Raw genomic sequence first — 20,558 nt, 5'->3', positions numbered from 1 at the left:
TCCTCGAAGGACACAACTTGATGCCATGGAAAAGTACTGGACATGTAAAGCTGAATGAAGTAAATTAGAACTACATAGACAGGATCACATGGAAATATAATTTCGGAAACAGCAAGACGGCTAATTAGGGTGGGTGGTTTTAGGCCTCAGTCAGATTTCAAGTGGAAAACTAAAGCAAAAGTGTAGCAGTGTGAGCAAGTTTCCTCACACTGGACAAAATGGCAGCCAGCTAGGAGTCTTGGTTCTCTTGTCTCTTTGAGGCGTTTTTTCAAACTGGAAGGGCGGGGGAAGAGAGGCATTGAGGACAGAGCCCTTGGCCTATCTGGAGCACTACTGCCATCGTGCGGAAATAGTTTCAAAACATCCTAAGCCGTTTTGGCTTTTTTCCTGTGAGGCCACTGGCCAAGGAAGCTCAGAAGGACTAGAGGGTAGAACAGTCTTGGGCTCCCGGCTGGGCCTCTCTGCCTTCCCTTCTAAGGCCTTATGAGAGACCTGGCTGTTGGGAGTATCTTGGTGTAGAACTTGGAGGGTGAGGGGCCTGGAGTGAGCCAGCTGCTGGCAGGAGGTCAAGGCACAGGAAGTTGTGGGGCAGGGCGTAGACTTGGGTTCCTTGTGGCTAAAGTGTCAACAAGATGATTAAGCTTGTTCCAAGGACAGTTTAACAGCTTGTGGGACATAAACAATACAAAATTGGAGCTTAGTGTGACTTTGCCTAGCAGAATGCACATGCACATCCAAGTGAGGCCACCAGATGGAGGGGAAGACCAAGAAGTACTCTTTCCCCTAGAAGGAAGAAGCAGCTGATTATTAGGCCTAATTAAAAGGCTTGGTAGAGTCTCCATCTCATCGCACATATCACAGGAGGACAGGCCTATGAAACATCTTCACCTCCAACCAGCTATGAAGCAAGAACAGAGAAGTTTGATTATTATAATGTGATTGGTGCTCTCAGGCCTCAAAGCCTTCAATTTCCTCTGGAAAACCAAGAAATAAAGAATCTTATGCCCTTCTTTCTTATGACACTTGAGAGGAGATCAAGATTCCACTGGGTGGAGATCTTTTTTCTCCAGCAAACCCAAGTTAGACTGGGCCACCTCTACTTCTAATCAGGTCTCTTGCTTCAGGCAATGAGGTGCCAGAATTTTGTGTGATCTGAGGCTCACTGCAGTCACACCAAATGCTGCTAAATTTCCCTTGGAACAGGCCTGTCCCTAGTGCTATAACACTTTAGCCAAAGGGATCCGAGCCCCATAGATCAGGATACATGTGAAAGCCTGTTAACTCTTGCTGCAAGAGGAGGAACAGGAGACAACTGCCTAAAAGAACTTAGATTTGTCTTTGTGTATTCTTCTAGTCCTGCCCATTTTGAAAGGAAACCTAGGCCCCGCCCCACAACTTCCTGTGCCTTGACCTCCTGCCAGCAGCTGGCTCACTCCAGGCCCCTCACCCTCCAAGTTCTACACCAAGATACTCCCAACAGCCAGGTCTCTCATGAGGCCTTAGAAGGGAAGGCAGAGAGGCCCAGCCGGGAGCCCAAGACTGTTCTACCCTCTAGTCCTTCTGAGCTTCCTTGGTCAGTGGCCTCACAGGAAAAAAGCCAAAACGGCTTAGGATGTTTTGAAACTATATCCGCACGATGGCAGTAGTGCTCCAGATAGGCCAAGGGCTCTGTCCTCAATGCCTCTCTTCCCCCGCCCTTCCAGTTTGAAAAAACGCCTCAAAGAGACAAGAGAACCAAGACTCCTAGCTGGCTGCCATTTTGTCCAGTGTGAGGAAACTTGCTCACACTGCTACACTTTTGCTTTAGTTTTCCACTTGAAATCTGACTGAGGCCTAAAACCACCCACCCTAATTAGCCATCTTGTTCTGTCAGAAATTACATTTGTACTCCCGTAGCCTCTGCATTTCTGCTTTTATCTACTCAGCATTTTATATTTAGTATTTTCCCTTAGCCTCAAGTGTTATGCCTCCAGGGATAAGTCTGACATATTCAAGTTTAAGAGAGAAAAGAAAATGTCCAAGTTCAAAGCCCAGAAGAGGGCGTCTCTACCTATCCAGCTTATCTCTGAGGCTCTCCTGAGATCCTAATTCCATTTTTGTCTTAGCACTGATACCTCTTTTGTAGAGGTAGCCTTTTCTGAGCCCAACAATAGGGCTTATTTAGTGTTTGCTCTTCACTGTATTCAAAACGATGCCTCATATGGAGTGATGCATTTCTGTACACTACATTGATAATAGATACATTTTTATATAGTGTTATGCTTGCCGTGGATCTTTAAGATCATAATAGAAGTACATTCCAACTTTATTAAATAGCTTTCTTCTACTTCTATATCTTAAGATTTTTTCTTTATTATTTATTGATATGTTACCATTTTTAGTTGAAAATAACTCTTTGTAAAAGGATTGAGGAAATAAAGAAATATTTTCCAAAAAAGAAAATCATTGATGTAAATGGACCATGTTGAAATAAGCACTGATTAAATTTATGAGTATTTACTTCTGATTTTTTTTGCTTTACAGATATACTTCTTGTAAAAGACGTAAAACTGAATTAATCAATAAACATAAATTACTTATTAAATACAGCATCTTACATTTCCCCACTTAGAGCATGTGAATTTTTAATAAGCTTTTGAAATGCTTATATAAATTAGTCCTTTATTTAGCACAAAAGTCATTTAATGTATGCAGGACAGAATGGAATGCCATGATAAATTTAAAGTGATAAAAGGGAAAAACCTACCAGCAAGAATACTCTACCCCACAAGACCCTCATTCATACTTGGTGGAGAGATCAAAAGCTTTACAGACAAGTGAAAGCTAAAAGAGTTCAGCACCACCAAAACAGCTTTACAAGAAATAATAAAGGGACTTCTCTAAGTGAAAAAGAAAAGGCTATAACTAGAAACATGAAAAGTATGAAAGGAAAGATCTCATTGCTAAAAGCAAACATGCAGTAAAGGTAAGAAATCATCCATGCACAAAGCATGGTTAAAAGACAAAAGTAGTAAAATCATCTATGTCCACAGTAAGCAACTTAGGGATACACAAGGCAATTAGATACATAATGTGACATTAAAAAACAATAATTGTGAGAGGAGGAGAGTACAAATGCAGGGTTGTTACAATGCATGTGAAATTTAGAAATCAGCAACTTTAAAATTTTACATTGTGCGTGTGCGTGTGTATATATATATACACATATGGCTATATAAAAACCTCATGGTAACCACAAATCAAAAAACAATAGATATAGGAGTTCCCATCATGGCACAGCAGAAACGAATCTGACTAGAAACCATGAGGTTGCAGGTTCAAACCCTGGCCTCGCTCAGTGAGTTAAGGATCTGGCATTGCCATGAGCTGTGGTGTGGGTTGCAGATATGGCTCAGATCCCATGTTGCTGTGGATGTGGCATAGACCGGCAGCCATAGCTCCAATTGGACTCCTAGCCTGGGAACCTCCATATGCCATGGGTGTGGCCCTAAAAAAGGCAAAAAACAAAACAAAACAAAAAACCCAATAGATATACACTCACAAAAGAAAAAGGAATCCAAACATAACACTAAATACAATCATCAAATGCCAAGAGAACAAAAAAAAGAAGAAAGGGAAAAAAAAGACCTACAAAAACAACCCCCAAACAACTGACAAATTGGCAATCAACACATACATATTACCTTAATTATGTATTTGTGTATTTACCTTAATTATGTATTTACCTTAAATGCAAATGCTCCAAGTACTTTAATCAAAAGACATAATAGAGTGGGTGAATGGATACAAAAATAAGGCTTGTATATATGCTGCCTAAAAAAGACTCACTTCAGATCTAAAGACAAAAAAGACTGAAAGTGATGAGATGGAAAATGGTATTCCATGAAAATGATATACCAGAAAGCCAAAGTATCAATATTTATATCAGGCAGAATGGACTTTAAAATGAAGACTGTCACAAGAGACTAAGAAGGACAGTACATAATGATCAAGGGGTCAATCCAGAAAGAAGATATAACAGTTGTTAATATATATGTGCCCAACATAGGAGCACCTAAATATACAAAGCAAATATTAACAGACACAAAGGGAAAAATTGACAGTAACACAATGATGGTAGGGGACTTTAACACCCCAATTATATTAATGGATAGATCATACAGACAGAAAACCAATAAGAAAGTACTGCCCTTAAGTGACATATTAAACCAAATGGACTTAAGAGATATGGAACATTCCATCTAAAAGCAGAAGAATATCCATTTTTTTTCAAGTGCACATGAAACATTCTCTAGGCTAGATCACATGCTAGACTGCAACACAAGCCTCAATAAATTTAAGAAAATTAAAATCATACCAAGCATCCTTTCTAACTACAAAGCTGTGAAGATAGAAATAAACTGCAAGAAAAAACTGGAAAAAAAATCCCAAAACATGTGGAGGCTAAACAGTATGTTACTAGACAACCAATGAAGCAATCAAAAAAGACATCAAAAAACATATGGAGACCTATGAAAACACAACAATCCAAAATCTATGTGATGCAGCAAAAGTAGTTCTAAGTGGAAAGTTTATGGTGATACAAGCATATATCAGGAAACAACAAGAATCTCAAATGACTTAAGGCTACAGCTAAAGGAACTAGAAAAAGAACAAACAAAGCCCAAAGTTGGTAGAAAGAAAGACATAAAAAAAGCTCAGAACAGAAATAAGTGAAATAGATATTTAAAAAAGAAAATATCAATGAAACTAAGGGCTAGTTCTTTGAAAAGAAACAAAATTGATTAACCTTTCACTAAAGTCATCAAGAATAAAGAGAGGGATCAAATCAATGAGATCAGAAATTAAAAAGAAGTTAAAAGCAACATCACCTAAAAACAAAAGATTATAAGAGACTATTACCAGTAAGTATATGCCAATAAAATGGACAATCTAGAAAAAATGGCCAAACTCCTAGAAATGCACAATCTCCCAAGACTCAACCAGGAAGATATAGAAAAGTACAAACAGACCAATTACCAATAATGAAGTTGAGTTAATACTAAAACAGCAAATGTCCAGGACCAGATGGCTTCACGAAAGAATTCTAAGCAAATATTTAGAGAAGAGTTAACCCCTCTCCTTCTCCAACTCTTCCCAAAAGTTTGACAGGAAGGGATACTTCTGAACTCATTTTCTGAGACCAGCATCACTGTGATATCAAAGGCAGATAAAGATATCACAAAAAATTTAATTATATACCGAATATCCCTGATGAACAAGGATGCAAAATTCCTCAACAAAATGGTAGCAAACTGGAGTTCCCATCGTGGTGCAGTGGTAATGAATCCAACTAGTATCCATGAGGACATGAGTTCGATCCTTGGCCTTGCTCAGTGGGTTAACAGTGTTGCTGTGAGCTGTGGTGTAGGTTGCAGATGTGGCTCAGATCCTGTGTTGCTGTGGCTGTGGTGCAGGCTGGCAGCTGCAGCTCCGATTCAGCCCCTAGCCTGTGAACTTCCATATGCCATGGGCGCAGCCCTAGAAAAGCTAAGAAAAAATAAAAATAAAAATAAAAATTAAAAAAATAGCAAGCTGAATCCAACAACACATTAAAAGGATCATACACCGTGATAAAGTGGGATTTAGCCCAGCAGTACAAGGATAGTTTGATATCTGCCAGTCAATCAATGTGATGCACTTCATTAATGAATTGAAGAATAAAAATAAATGATCATCTCAATAGATGCAGAAAATCAATATCCATTTATGATTAAAAAAATCTCTCTGGAAAATCCGTGTGGAGGGAACATACCTCAATATGATGAAGACCACAAATGATAAGCCCAGAGGTAACATATTTAATGGTGAAAGGCTGAAAGCATTTCCTCTAAGATTAGGAACAGGACAAGGATGCCCACTCTTGCCACTTTCAACAAGTGGCACTCTTGCCACTATTAAACAGTTTTGGAAGTCCTAGCCACAACAATTGGAGAAGAAAAATAAAAGCCATCCAAATTGATAAGGAAGAAGTAAAAATGTCACTGTGAACAACATACTGTACATAGAATATCCTAAACATGCCACCAAAAATCTACTAGAACTCATCAATGAATTCAATGAAGTTGCAGGATTCAAAATTAATATATGTAAATCTGTTATATTTCTATACATTAACAACAAACTATCAGAAAGAGAAATTAAGGAAATAATCCCATTTATAGTTGCATCAGTAAGAGTAAAATACCTAGGAATAAATCTAACTTAGCAAGTAGAAGACCTGTCTTTGGTAAACTACAAGACACTGATGAAGGAGATTGAAGATATCACAAATGGTTGGAAAGATATATACCATGTTAGTGGGTTGGAAAAATTAATATTGTTAAAAAATGATCATACTACCCAAGGCAACCTATGGACTTAGTGCAATCTGTATCAAAATACCAGTGGCATTTTTAAATAGAATTTGAACAAATAATTCTATAAATCAATGGATACAAAAGGCCCTAAGTAGCCATGACAATCTTGAGATAGAAGAACAGAGTTGGAGGTAACATGCTCCCTGACTTCAGAGTATACTACAGGGCTACAGTAATCAAAACAGGATGGTACTGGCACAAAAACACATAGATCAGTGGAACTGAATAGAGAGCCCAGATGTAAACCCATAGATTTCAGGTCAACTAATTTATAACAAACAGGCAAGAATATACAATAGAGAAAAGTCATTTTTTTCTTCCATAAGTGGTACAGGAAAACTGGACAGCTACATGTAAAAAATGTAACTAGAACTTTTTCTCAGACCATATACAAAATAAGCTCGAAATTAATTAAAGATCTAAATATAGGACTGGAAACCATAAAACCCCTCAAGGAAAACATAAGCAAAACACTCTTTGACATAAATTATAGTGATATATTTTTGACTCTGTTTCCTAAAGGAAAGGAAATAAAAGAAAAATAAACAAATGGGACTTAGTTATATTTAAAAGGTTTGGAAAGCAAAGGAAACCATCAACAAAATGAGAAGACAACCTACTGAATGAGAGAAAATATTTGCTAATGACATACCAATAAGGGGCTAATATCCAAAATATATAAACAGCTTGTACAATTCAACATCAAACAAACAAACAACCTGATTGAAAAATGGGAAGAAGACCTGAATAGACATTTTCCCAAAGAACACATACAGATGGTAAATAGGCACAGGAAAAGATGCTCAACATCGTCAATCATCAGAGAAATGCAAATTAAAGCCACAATGAGATATTACCTTACACCTGTCGAATGTCTACCATCAATAAGAAGACAAGGAGTTCCTATCATGGCTCGGTGGTAATGAACCTGACTAGTATCCATGAGGATGCGGGTTTGATCCCTGGCCTTGCTCAGTGGGTTAATGATCTGGCATTGCTGTGAGCTGTGGTGTAGGTTGCAGATGCAGCTCGGATCCCAGGTTGCTGTGGCTGGGCAGCTGCAGCTCCAATTCGACCCCTAGCCTGGGAACTTCCATATCCCACGTGTGTGGCCCTAAAAAAAAAGAGAGAGAGACAAATAACAGCTGCAAGAGCTGTTTGTATATTTTGGAGATTAATCCCTTATTGGATGCTAAACAATCCCATTTGCCATTGCATCAAAAAGAATAAAATATCTAAGAATAAATCTACCTAAAAAGAAAAAAGACCCATGGTCTGAAAACACCATTGTAAGAAATTGAAGATGACACAGACAGATGGAAAGATATACCATACTCATGGATTAGAAGAATGTTATCAGTAATTTGGTAGGGGTTGAATCTGTAGATTGCCTTGGGCAGTATAGCCATTTTGACAATATTGATTCTTGATTTTCAAGAATCACTTGAAAAGATTCTCAACATTGCTAATTATTAGAGAAATGCAAATCAAAACTATAATGAGGTATCACCTCACTTTGGTCAGAATCGCCGTCATCAAAGAAATCTGCAAACAATAAATGCTGGAGAGGGTGTGGAGAAAAGGGAACCCTCTTATATTCGTGGGAATGTAAATCGATGCACCCACTATGGAAAACAGTATGGCGGTTTCTCAAAAAACTAAAAATAGAACTACCATATGACTCACTAATTCTTCTGGGTATATATTCTGCCCCAGAGAAAATATTGATTAAAAAATATACATGGACACCAATGTTCATGACAGCATTATTTATAATTGCCAATGTATGTAATCAACCTAAGTGTCCATTGACACATGAATGGCCAAAGAAGATGTGATGTATACAATGGAATATTACTCAGCCATAAAAAAGAGTGCGATCTGCCGTTTGTGACAACATGGATGGACCTAGAAGGTATTATGTAAGTGAAGTAAGTCAGAGAAAGATAAATACTGTGTCTCTTGACAAATGAATAAACAAATGACAAAATCCAGAAATAGATTCATAGATACAGAAAATAAATTGGTGGTTGCCAGTGGGGAGAGTTGTGAGGGGACGGAAGAAACAGATAAAGAAGATTAAAAGGCACATACTTCAGCTATAAGATAAATAAGTCATGGGGATGTAATGTACACATAGGGATTAGAACCAATAATATTGTAACAGATTTGTATGGTGACAGATGCTAACTGCTTTTATTACAGTGATCATTTCAGTGATCACTTCATCTTTTCATAATGGATAAAGATATTGACTCACTACGTTGTACACCTGAAATATAATATTGTATGTTAATTATAACAGTAAAAAAGTTATGCTTATACCTCAAGACCAGTGAATTTAAATCATCTTCAAGAAATAGCATAATAAGTTGCTAGCACAAGGTGATAAAATTACTTGACTATTCACTTTGTATTGTTCACTCAAGTATACTGTGTTTTCTGTATTATGCATCATTTGGTAGAATCGCATTTGAATAAAATTCTTAACTCTTATACATGTGAACTAATTAGAATTATCAAGTCATCTGATCCGAAGTAAAAGAGGCCACAGTAAGTCATATTCTTCCAGAGAATAAGAGAGCCTGGCACTTTATACACTGCTTCAGCTCTTGCTGACGCATAGAGTGGAATTTTTAAAAAGCCAAGAAGATTAGTGGAAACAAAGAGAGATTTCAGATGTGGATCAAAGTATATATGGATTAACACATGACAAAAGAGGTGTTTTGTGTCTGTCAACAAAAAGTGGCTTATTTATAAAGGATGCTGGCATAAATGGAAATTCATGGAACAAAACTAAGTCCGCTCCTTTCCTCCTACCTTGTGCAAAAGTTATGCCTTAAATAAAACAATATAATACGAGGAGAAAAAGGAGGTGCTATTTCATAGTCTCTGAATAGGAGAGACCTTTATAAGACAGGTAAAGTAACCCGAAGTCACAAGTTGTAAAATCTTTGACACATTGCACTTCATTAAATTAAATTTTGTCCATCAGAAATCACTACAGAAGGAGTTGCCATCATGGCGCAGTGGTTAACGAATCCGACTAGGAACCATGAGGTTGCGGGTTCGATCCCTGGCCTTGCTCAGTGGATTAAGGATCCAGCCTTGCCTGAGCCATGGTGTAGGTTACAGATGCGGCTTGGATCTGGCTTTGTTGTGGCTGTGGTATAGGCCGGTGGCTACAGCTCTGATTAGACCCCTGGCCTGGGAACCTCCATATGCCGCAGGAGCGGCCCTAGAAAAGGCAAAAAGCCAAAAAAAAAAAAAAAAAAAAAAAAGAAGAAAGAAATCACTATAGGCAAAACCAAATGAGAAACAATAAATAAATTGAAATATATGGCATATATGTCAGAGAAAGGTTAATATATCTTGATTAGAGTAAAGCCAACAAATGGATAGAAAGACGCCTAGTGAACAGGCAATTCCCAGAAGAGGAACTAATGACGCCCAATAAACCATATGAAAGGATTGGTAACTTCATTATTGGTGAGGGAGTTGCAAAATGAATCAACAACTAAATAAACACATTTCCTGCTGGTGAAAGTGGGGAGGGAAAGAGTCAGTCACACACTGCGGGTGGGGGGGGGTGTGAGTAAATTGCTAAACGCTTTCAATGAAATAGTTATGATAGTGTCTGGTAATAGTAAAAATACGCATGTCCTTTTACTCAGCACATTCATTTGGGGAAATCAATCCTTTGGGGACAAAATCATTAATGTACAAAGATATATGTACGCATTTCAGATTTATTTGTCCTGTCAAAAACTGAAACCAAACTGAAGTTTCACATAGAGGGGACAGGGATAGCTGATTAAAGTATGGTACAGTCCTGCTATCAATTATGTCAATTACTATTCAACTATTAAAAACAACCATACACACCTGGATGGATGTCCATTATAGTAAGTGAGAAAAACAACTCGCAGAGTAAATAATTGCACTTTTGTAAAAACAACCAGTAACCACCCACCCATTTCTGTTTGTATAACGTGTTGTTCATCGTGGCAAGGAAATGGAAAAATGACTTTTGCTTCATACATATTTTATAGCATATATCCTTTTGCAATTACATTTTAAAATAAATAATTAAATGTTACATACTTGTCCTTTTTTTTTTTTGCAAAACAATTATTATTTATTCAATTTAAATTTTAGCTGCTCATCATAGTTGAGCATTTTTCCAGTGGAGAAATGTGTTCGTGGGTATGTGTCCGATCACCTGGGAAGGATCTTTCGTTTTTGTTTCTGTAAGTGTAGCTGCCTCTGTCCTTCCTTCCTCCCACCTTTCAAGGCATGATGGGTGCCCGTGGGCTGTGTCTGTGTGTTTTTTACGTCTCACAAGTGTTTCCACTATGTCCCCTGCTCCCCTCTGCCCCCACTCCTGGTTGAGAACCACTGAATCTGTAGTTACGGAGGCCCCCTGACTGAAGCTGGGTTTTAACCACTGCCTTTTCCGAGGTAAGGAAAGGCAGGTCTTATTTTTTCCTGAAAGTGGAGGCAGTCTAAAGAATGCCTTGCAGTTTCCACAAATTTGTTTTGTAATTTATTTGGTAATTTCATTGTCTGTGAAACGTTATGGAAATGGAAAAAGCACTATAGGAGAGAGGAGGGTTTTGAAAACATGAGACAAATCAAATCATAGAGAATATATTTCTGAATCTTATTTACCGAAGTTATGTTCAACCTTTCTCAACACTCAGTAGTTGGAACCATGTGAACACAGACCCCTGACTCGCTTGCGGGGTTTACAATCTCCCTCTTATTCATTCTGAGCAGTCCTTTGTCTCCTGCTTGCTTTGGCCTCTTTCTGCCTTCTGACCTGCACATTCTCTTCTGCCCATTTACAGCCTCTCCTCATTCATCTGAACTAAAGTCAGGTCTGGTGTTTCATATAGCTTTTCAAGTTCTGGTCTTTGCCTTTTCTCGTTAATTGTAGTTCATACTTACCTAGATTACATGTTTTCTCGGCTCCTTGTGAAAAATACCCTGCCCATTCAAACAAGCGCCTAAACGCTTTCACCTCAATCTTGATACCCACCCATCTTTACCTGAATCTGTCCCAGACTCACAAACAGCATCTAGACAAACATGACTTTTGCGTGGATTTGAATTCGTCTTGCTCATGCTGGTGTTTCTCAGAAAGATGAACCAGAAATTCTTCTCTTACTATCAGATCTTAGGGCTAATCAATTATTTTTCAGCTAAGGGGCAGTTAATTTCATCTGAGAGCAGTTTTCTCAAGAAGTTGAGGAATAGGGCTCAGGTCTCCGGCACAACCCCATGTGAGGTTGGTTCACACTGCGAATAGAAGCATCTAGCTTTTTTCTTTTTTTAATTTTCCCACTGTATAGCAAGGGGGTCAGGTTATCCTTAGATGTATACATTGCAGTTACAGTTTTTTTCCCCCACCCTTTCTTCTGTTGCGACATGAGTATCTAGACATAGTTCTCAATGCTATTCAGCAGGATCTCCTTATAAATCTATTCTAGGTTGTGTCTGATAAGCCCAAGCTCCCGATCCCTCCCACTCCCTCCCCCTCCCATCAGGCAACCACAAGTCTCTTCTCCAAGTCCATGATTTTCTTTTCTGAGGAGATGTTCATTTGTGCTGGATATTAGATTCCAGTTATAAGTGATATCATATGGTATTTGTCTTTGTCTTTCTGGCTCATTTCACTCAGTATGAGATTCTCTAGTTCCATCCATGTTGCTGCAAATGGCATGATGTCATCCTTTTTTATGGCTGAGTAGTATTCCATTGTGTATATATACCACATAGAAGCATCTAGCTTTAAGTATGAATAAGGCAGGTTTAGGTGATGCAGGGAAAGGAGAAAAAAAAAGGTTAAAGGGATCTGGAGTTTAGGAAAGCCTCAGCAGATCAGAAGTTTTTTGTTTGTTTGTTTGTTTTAAGGGTGAGAGATGGAGTTGTGGTCACACTACCCCTCAGGCAGGGGAGGGGGCGGTGGGCCAGCCCTCAGAGAAGAAAGCAGGGGACAGGAACCCAAGTGGGCCTCTAGGTGTCACCACGGAGGCAAAGGGAGAAGGAACCCACAGACCAGCCCTGGGGACTCAGACCTCTGGAGGGTTCTCTGCTGTTTGGCTCCTGCGTGTGGGGGCGGCCCTGCTGTGTGTGCCCTGGACGTTCCCCGCGCGATCCCGAGGGAAGCCCTTCGAGCAGGACGCTCAGTGTGTCGGCCCCCCGAGGCCCAGCAAGGGAGGTGCTGGGTGGCCGCGGGCCCCTCTGCAGCCAAGGTTCCGGGCGAGAAGGGAACCCAGGGCAGAGGGTGGAGTCGCGGGGGGCGGCTTGGAGAGGGGAGGAGGCAGGTCCAGGGTGTCACACCAAAGGGAGGGGAGGACAGCGCGGGGGACCAGCTGGGCCTGAGACGGGCCGGCCTGCTGCTGGAGGAAAGGGTCCGACGACCGACAGGCCAGGCCCTGCTGGCCCAGGACAGGGGAGCGGCCTGAATGCCACCACCGAGAAGTCGCCGGGGGTGTGGTTCCCCGGATGCTGTTGTGCCTTTGGGAGCAGAGAGCGCGGGCTGGGCCCCGCCTGGGTCTGGGGCGCCACTTGCCGACCCTCCAGCTGTGGTTCTTAACTTGTGTGCCTCCCCAGAGCCTCTGCGGACAGACCTGATGACAGCGGCGGGAAAATGCCCCACGACCGCTCTTTCATATGGGTCGAGGGGGTCGATGTTCACAGGACCACCCCCTCCCCCGCCCTTCCCCAGAACCCCCAAGGTCAGAGCCCCTGCTCTCCACTCTCCTCCCAACTTGCAGTTAGTCCCCCTGCCCTCACCCCCGACAGCGTCTGCACTGGGTGTCATACTCCCCAGTGGCCGCTAGAGGCCGACAGAGACCTGGCTGGACGCCCCAAGTCTCTTCCAGGCTGAGGGCAGCCTTTCCCAACAGGTCAAGGGGCCTCATGCAGGGCTGACACTAGGGCTCAGGCCAAACCCGCACCCCCAGATCCTCCCCTCACCTCTCGCACACCTTTGAGTGGATGCAGGCTGAAAACCACGTCCTGCTCATACCTGGAACGCTCCTCCCTTGAGAATCCTCTCCCCTCCCTGATCACACAGGGTGAAGGACTGTTGGCACCCATGAAACCAGACAGGATGGGTGCTGCCCAGGTAGCTGCCTGTGGCTGTCCCCGTGTCCCCATAGCTACCGCCTCCCTCCCTCACGTGGTGGAAGACAGGGGTCCGGGCTCTCTCTTGGCCTCTGCGTAACCCAGCCAACAAGTAGGAGGCCTGTAGGCTGGGCTAGGGACATGGGCCACATCTTAGGCGCTGTGTGCCTTTGAGCTAGGCGCGTAGCCTCTCTGTGCCTGCCGGGCCTCCTGTATACAGCGAGGATTGTAACTGTGCCTACCTGGTGGAGTTACCATGGGAATGAAATGAATCTGTATTTCTAACACACTCAGGACAATACTTGGCTTTTATGTTATTCTAAGTGGCCATCTCGGACTCTCATAGGAAGGCCATGGATGTTCTCTGTCTGTTTCTTTTGGCATTTCCCATTTAGATCTTTTTCTTTCTTTTCTTTTTTTAGGGCCACACCTGCAGCGTATGGAAGTTCTCAGGCCACAGCCACAGCAACATGGGAGCCGAGCCTCGTCTGCAACCTACCCTGCAGCTCATGGCAATGTCGGATCCTTAACCCACTGAGCAAGGCCAGGGATCAAACTCTCATCCTCATGGATACTAGTTGGGTTCATTACGGCTGAGCCACTGCAGGAACTCCCATTCCTTTTCTGTTTCTTTTCTCATTTCCCATTTAGAGCTCCTGGCTTTTGTCTTTGCCCTTTGTCCCTGGTGTCATCATGCGCGTCTGGTGGTTGCTAAGTGCTTTTTGTTCTTAGTTTTTACCAAGCCCTGGTGTTGGTGTTGCTGCTGCTGTGCTCTGGGTTGAGACAGGCCCGACATGATATTACTTGAGTCCCAGTCTTCTCTGGGAACATATGAGAGAAAGTAGAAACTTCCTCCATCTACAGATAGAAAATCTTTCCCTCTGGCCTAAATATTTGACCCTGGGAGCAGAGCTCTAGGGCCCGTGCATAAAAATTGCTTCTGGGACACCAGCCAGGCTTCCACCCAGCAGATGCTGTGCCCACTCACATGTACGATTCTGCTTGATAATGACCAGTCCAAGGCCCCAGGGTTCACCAAAGGTGGACCTGCCACACAGAACCATGCTCAAAGTTCAGGGTGGCCCGAAATTTCCTTCTTGTATCTGTGCTGCATTTTCTTACTACCTTTTAAAAAATTGAGATGTGGAGTTCCCGTTGTGGCTTAGTGGGTTAAGAACCTGACTAGTATCCATGAGGACCCGCGTTTGATCCTTGGCCTTGCTCAGTGGGTTAAGGATCCGGCATTGCTGAGAGCTTTAATGTGGGTCGTAGACTTGGCTCTGATCCTGAGTGGCTCTGGCTGTGGCTGTGGCCTCTGTCAACAGCTGCAGCTCCAATTCGACCCCTAGCCTGGGAACTTCCATATGCCGTGGGTGAGGCCCTAAAAGGACAAGAGAAAAAAAATTGAGTTCTAAGTCACACACTATGAAGCTCACCCTTCTAGAATGTAAAATTCAGTGCTTTTGGTATATTCACAAAGCTTTGCGGCAATCACTAGGACTTTCCATCAGCCCTGGAAGAAACTGCATACCCATTAAACTCCCTTTCCCAATTTCCCGTCTCTAACCCCAACCCCTGACAACCATTAATGTGCTTTCTGTTACTATGGTATTGCCAGCTCTCAACACTGCATATAAATGAGATCATCCAATTCGTGGCATTTTGTGTCTGACTTTTTCTTTTTTTTCTTTTTTTGTCTTATTACCTTTTCTAGCGCCGCTCCTGCGGCATATGGAGGTTCCCAGGCTAGGGGTCGAATCGGAGCTGTAGCCACCGGCCTACACCAGATGCACAGCCACACGGGATCCGAGCCGCGTCTGTGACCTACACCACAGCTCACGGCAACGCTGGATCGTTAACCCACTGAGCAAGGCCAGGGACCGAACCCGCAACCTCATGGTTCCTAGTCGGATTCGTTAACCACTGCGCCACGACGGGAACTCCAGTTTCACTTTTTATAGCTGGTGAATGGATAAACAGAATGTGGACTATTTCCTTGTCTCTTGAAGCATGTGAATAAGTAGGGCAAATCTAACATTCAAGGATTGATGGAACAAGTTCTTATACAACATATTCCTTCTGTTTTGAGACCAGGACCATATGTTCTCTCAATCTTGCCACTTTCAGGTCAGCGTTCTCCTTTTGTTTGCAAATGGTTGGGATATGTTGGCTCGATTCCTCCTCTCCAACTGCTTAACATTGCTGTTGGAAAGATCTGGCAGAGACTTAGCCAAATCCTGTTCTCTGAGTTCTGGGATGGTCTAAACGTCTCAAGAGAAGTCACTTTCTCAGCCCAACCCCAGCCCAGATGTCCCTTTGTAAGCAGAGAATAAGCTGCTGAGGACCCTGCTTGTGGATCTTTGTATCCACCAAGTCCTGGGCCAGAGCCACCAAGGTGGGAGCCAGTCCTTCCCTTAGAGAACATTTGCCACCTCCCTCCCTCCCCCATCCACTTCCCACCCACCACTAAACTTCTTTCCTCCCCACTTAGAAAAGTGAATTGCTCTTCCTCAGTCCTATTCCTGAGCCTGAGTATTATGTGCACTGTTGACCACAAGATGGCGATATAGATCTTGTCTGGACACCTCCCACGTGTCTCCTGGGGGCGTAGCCGCCATTTCATTTGACTCAGTTTCCCTCATGTCCCCCACGGGATACCTACCATGTTATTGCTCTCTGTGAAGACCTTCCTCCGGGTCACAGAGTTCACAGAATGACTCAAGCTACAGTCTGTGAGACTTGAAGTCTTTACGAATGAGCAGCATCCACGTTCCACACGCTGTTCTCTTCCCCTGAGCACACCTAGGTCATTTTTCTTTTCCACGTCCTTTCCCTACAAAACCACATATCAAATCATACCTAATTGGCTCTCCTGGGTTGGCCGAGCGGCCCCACTAGGCTCTTGTCCAATTGGGCTCAAGATAGATTCATGAGGTTCAAATATTGGATATAGCAATATTTTAAGAGCAAAGGCCATGCATTGGTCATATTTTATTTATATATTGTGTCAATATTTTTGAGTACCTACTACTGTGCTAAATTGTTCATAGGCAATGGTGATTTAAAACAGCATCCTCATACTCATGGAGCTTCTTTTGTTTCCATCTGTGCTAGGTACAATGTTTCGTATATGTTAGAAATGTGGTCAGTGTTTGCATGATCACTGGTTTATATGAAAAACTAATTACTTTCAAGATGTGACAATGATTTTAATTTTGGACCTTTCTATTAAATTATCTGAGTGGCAATTCCCGTTGTGGCGCAGCGGAAACAAATCTGACTAGTAACCATGAGGTTGCAGGTTCGATCCCTGGCCTCTCTCAGTGGGTTAAGGATCCCCATTGCCATGAACTGTGGTGTAGGTCGAAGACACGACTTGGATCCCGAGTCACTGTGAGCTGTGGCACAGGCTGGGGGCCACAGCTCTGATTTGATCCTTAGCCTGGGAACCTCCGTATGCTGCAGGTGCGGCCCTTCAAAAGCATAAATAAATAAATAGGTAAATAAAGAAATAAGTAAATAAATAGTCTGAGTGGCAAAATACATTAATAACATTTTCAGTGAGCTTCAAAGATTCGACCAAAGGACACCTATTAATAGATTTAAATGTTAGTAAATCCTGTCAGGAGGATTACCAAGGGCGATTTCAGAAGATTATGATACATGGTTACTGAGGGAGGAGGGAGGGAAGGATTCTTTAACATCAAAGACGAGAACTTTTGCAATGCTTAATACTACTCTCTTTGACATACTGGTGATCCAATTCATTGCCCACAACATATTGTAACTTTTCTTCAAGTTAGATGGCTTGTTTAATCTTCTCTTAGAATGAATCTACTCTGATAAAGTACAATTTGGGGCCTATAAAATTCCGCTGAAGCTTGGTCATCTTTCTAAAGGATTCCATGGATGTAGTCGCTCTTTTACTAGCACCTGGAACAGAACAATGAGAAAATTTTAAATTGTTCCTAATATTTCACCTTATGTCACACAGAAATCACAGGTAAGCCAATATATATACCCAGGAAAAGCACTGGGTTTCATATAAAAATATTGGAGCTCAAGACTTGTCTGTTCCCCTTATCAAATATTTAACCATGCTAAGAATAAATATTTTACCGACCTATTAGAAGGACCCAATACAACGATTCATGGGAAAATGTTTTGTAAAATGGCAAACTTAGATCAAAGAGCTGCCATTCTCAAAAATCGAACCAGATTAATTAATTAATTGAGCAAATATTTATCAGGTACCTACTCTGTGCTCTCTGTGAGGCCGGCCCATGGCAATGATTTCGACATCGTAAAACTCTAGTAACAAACACTCTACTTGGGAGGAACGCATATGAACAAAGAAGGTAAGCAAGCATCGTGCTGTGATAGGATGTACAAAATACAGCATGCAGGGTCAGACAGACTTGTGTGATGGCGTGGCAAGAGAGTGTGATTTTTTTAAGTAAGTATTTTTTAATTTTAATTTAAAATTTTTTTTTTTTTTTTTTTTTTTTGCTTTTCAGGGCTGCACCCATGGCATATGGAGGTTCCCAGGCTAGGGGTCAAATCAGAGCTATAGCTGCCGGTCTACACCACAGCCACAGCAACGCAGGATCCTTAACCCACCGATCGAGGCCAGGGATCGAACCCGCATCCCCATGGATCCTAGCCGGCTTCATTAACCGCTGAGCCATGAAGATAAACGCCAGTATTTTTTTAATTTTTAAAAATTTTTATATATATTTTTTTACTTCAAAAAATTATGGTTGATTTACAGTGTTGTACCCATTTGTGCTGTACAGCAAAGCTGATTTTTAGGAACACAGATTCTCATTTAAATACCGGGCTACCTATGGGACCTAAGTTCTCTCTATCTAGTTTCCTTATCTGTGAAGGGGGAGAGGGGGCGTAATAACCATGGTGCCTAATTTACGGGATTGTTGTGAAGACAAAGCTAGTACCTCACATTGCAAAACACCCAGGACAGCACAGAATAAGAACTGTACACGTTTTGGTTGTGCTTTTAAAAAAATTCGCTCTCCCTAGCAGCAAGGGTCAGTAGTTTCATAGAGGATAGGACCCACGGACCTCATCTTGAGTGATGAGAGGTTTTTTGCCACATGGACCAAGAAAGCAAAGGAGATGCTGTGAACAGGGAGTAGTGAGTTTAGGAGGCTCATGAGAAGGCGTAGAGACGGAGGCATACAGCATCCTGCAGGTAGATGATGATGGTAGCTGGGGGGAACTTCAAAAGGAAGAAAAGCACAAGAGAAGCGGTTGTAGAGATGGCAGGAGCTGCAGCATGGAAGTCACTGTTCACCGCGTTTCAGTGTTTAGACTTTGCTGCGTGGGCGATCGGGGGCAGGTAGGGGATGGAACAAGAGGGACGTGTCTAGGAACAATGTTAAGGTTTGTGACCTGTGAAACGAGTTCTGGTGCTGATGACCAAGAAATACAGAAATGTGTGTTAGCCCGAGTTCACTAGAAAATAGAGACCAAAGCAAAGCTTCTGTGCTACGGGTTTACGGAAGGCTGCAATTACAGAGCAGTTAAGAGGGTGCAGAGAACCATGAGGCAAGGAGCCAGCGAAAGTAAATACATAGCAGCCCATTACAGAGACCTCTCTAGTTTCATGAGAAAATACAGTTGGGAGTTCCCGTTGTGACGCAGTGGTTAACGAATCCGACTAGGAACCATGAGGTTGCGGGTTTGGTCCCTGCCCTTGCTCAGTGGGTTAACGATCCGGCGTTGCCGTGAGCTGTGGTGTAGGTTGCAGACGCGGCTCGGATCCTGCTTTGCTGTGGCTCTGGCGTAGGCCAGTGGCTACAGCTCCAATTCAACCCCTAGCCTGGGAACCTCCATATGCCTCAGGTGTGGCCCTACAAAACAGAAACAAACAAATCTAAAAAAAAAAAAAAAAAAAGAAAACAGCTGGTTGCTGGGTCACATTGGATGTGTCTGGATGAGCACTATGGAGCTCCTACACCTTGGTTCAGTCAATTCACTCCCTTGAACTTACAGGTTTTTTTCGCTCTTCTTCTCCTTTCAAGTAATCACTGGAAAGTCAGAAGCCATGGGGTACCACTTCGTTTGAGGCTGGAAGAAGTGGACAAAGCCAGAGTTTCCATGCGTCTGATTGATAGGGTCCGCCCTTGTGCTGGAGCTGTTGCCCACTTTCCACTGAAACAGGGGTAAAGGGGCTCTCCTAGAGCCTGGGTCTCAACCCAAGGAAGGCCGTAAGGGTTGGTGATATTAGGAGGCAAGGTGACAGTGGTCACCCAGAGATCACCTTTGAGCATGTAGCCAAGGACCTGGCAGGTGGAGCAGTCCTCTTGTGTAAACTGAAGGGGGTCATAAATTCAGGATGATATAATCTACCCTCGATGCTATAATTTGGAACCTCCGTTTCTGTGAGAACATGTCCTTCTTTCTTTGTTTCCTGCATGGGGGAGCAGTCCTTCAAAATGATGGCCATTTAAGCTTTCTTAAAAAGGTCTAACAGGGATTATTACACCAAGATATATTTCCTGCTATCCTCTCTGGCCCTAGAACCATGATTTAATATTAAGCATCTCCCTGATCTCATCCATCTTTTATTTTTTTTTTCTGTCTTTTTATGGCCTCACCCGTGGCATATGGAAGTTCCCAGGCTAGGGGTTGGATCGGAACTATAGCTGCCGGCCTCTGCCACAGCCACAGCAACACCAGATCTGAGCCATGTCTGCGAGCTACACCACAGCTCACAGCAACACTGGATCCTTAACCCACTGGGTGAGGCCAGGGATGGAACCCATGTCTTCATGGATATTAGTCAGGTTTGTTACCACTGAGCCACATCGGGAACTCCTCACACCCATCGTTTAAATCTTTGATGGTGACACTCGTTTCTGCAGTGCCTTTAGTGACGTGATATGTATTTTGATTTGGATTTCTGAAAGGGTAAGATTAGGGCTTTCACTTGGCCCTTCCTATCATAATGGTCCTTAATCCAGAGGTCAGAGAAGCAACAGGAGAGATCTCGCAGCATCTCAG

At 42.4% G+C, this 20,558-nt stretch overlaps 1 protein-coding gene across 41 annotated transcripts in view; it reads left to right on the top strand.

The window, feature by feature from the left end:
- The window catches only part of IGSF1 (immunoglobulin superfamily member 1), a 504,513-nt gene that overhangs the window by 154,437 nt on the left and 329,518 nt on the right, over positions 1 to 20,558 (top strand). The window lies entirely within an intron of this gene.

Source organism: Sus scrofa, chromosome X, assembly GCF_054392235.1.
Source record: "Sus scrofa isolate SSC_HxYL_T2T_F1_AM1 chromosome X, Sscrofa_HxYL_maternal_Yorkshire_Landrace_v2.0, whole genome shotgun sequence".
In the NCBI taxonomy this organism is placed as follows: Eukaryota; Metazoa; Chordata; class Mammalia; order Artiodactyla; family Suidae; genus Sus; species Sus scrofa.
The sequence above is the reverse complement of the archived record's forward strand: the minus strand, read 5'-3'. Positions and strand labels throughout refer to the sequence as shown.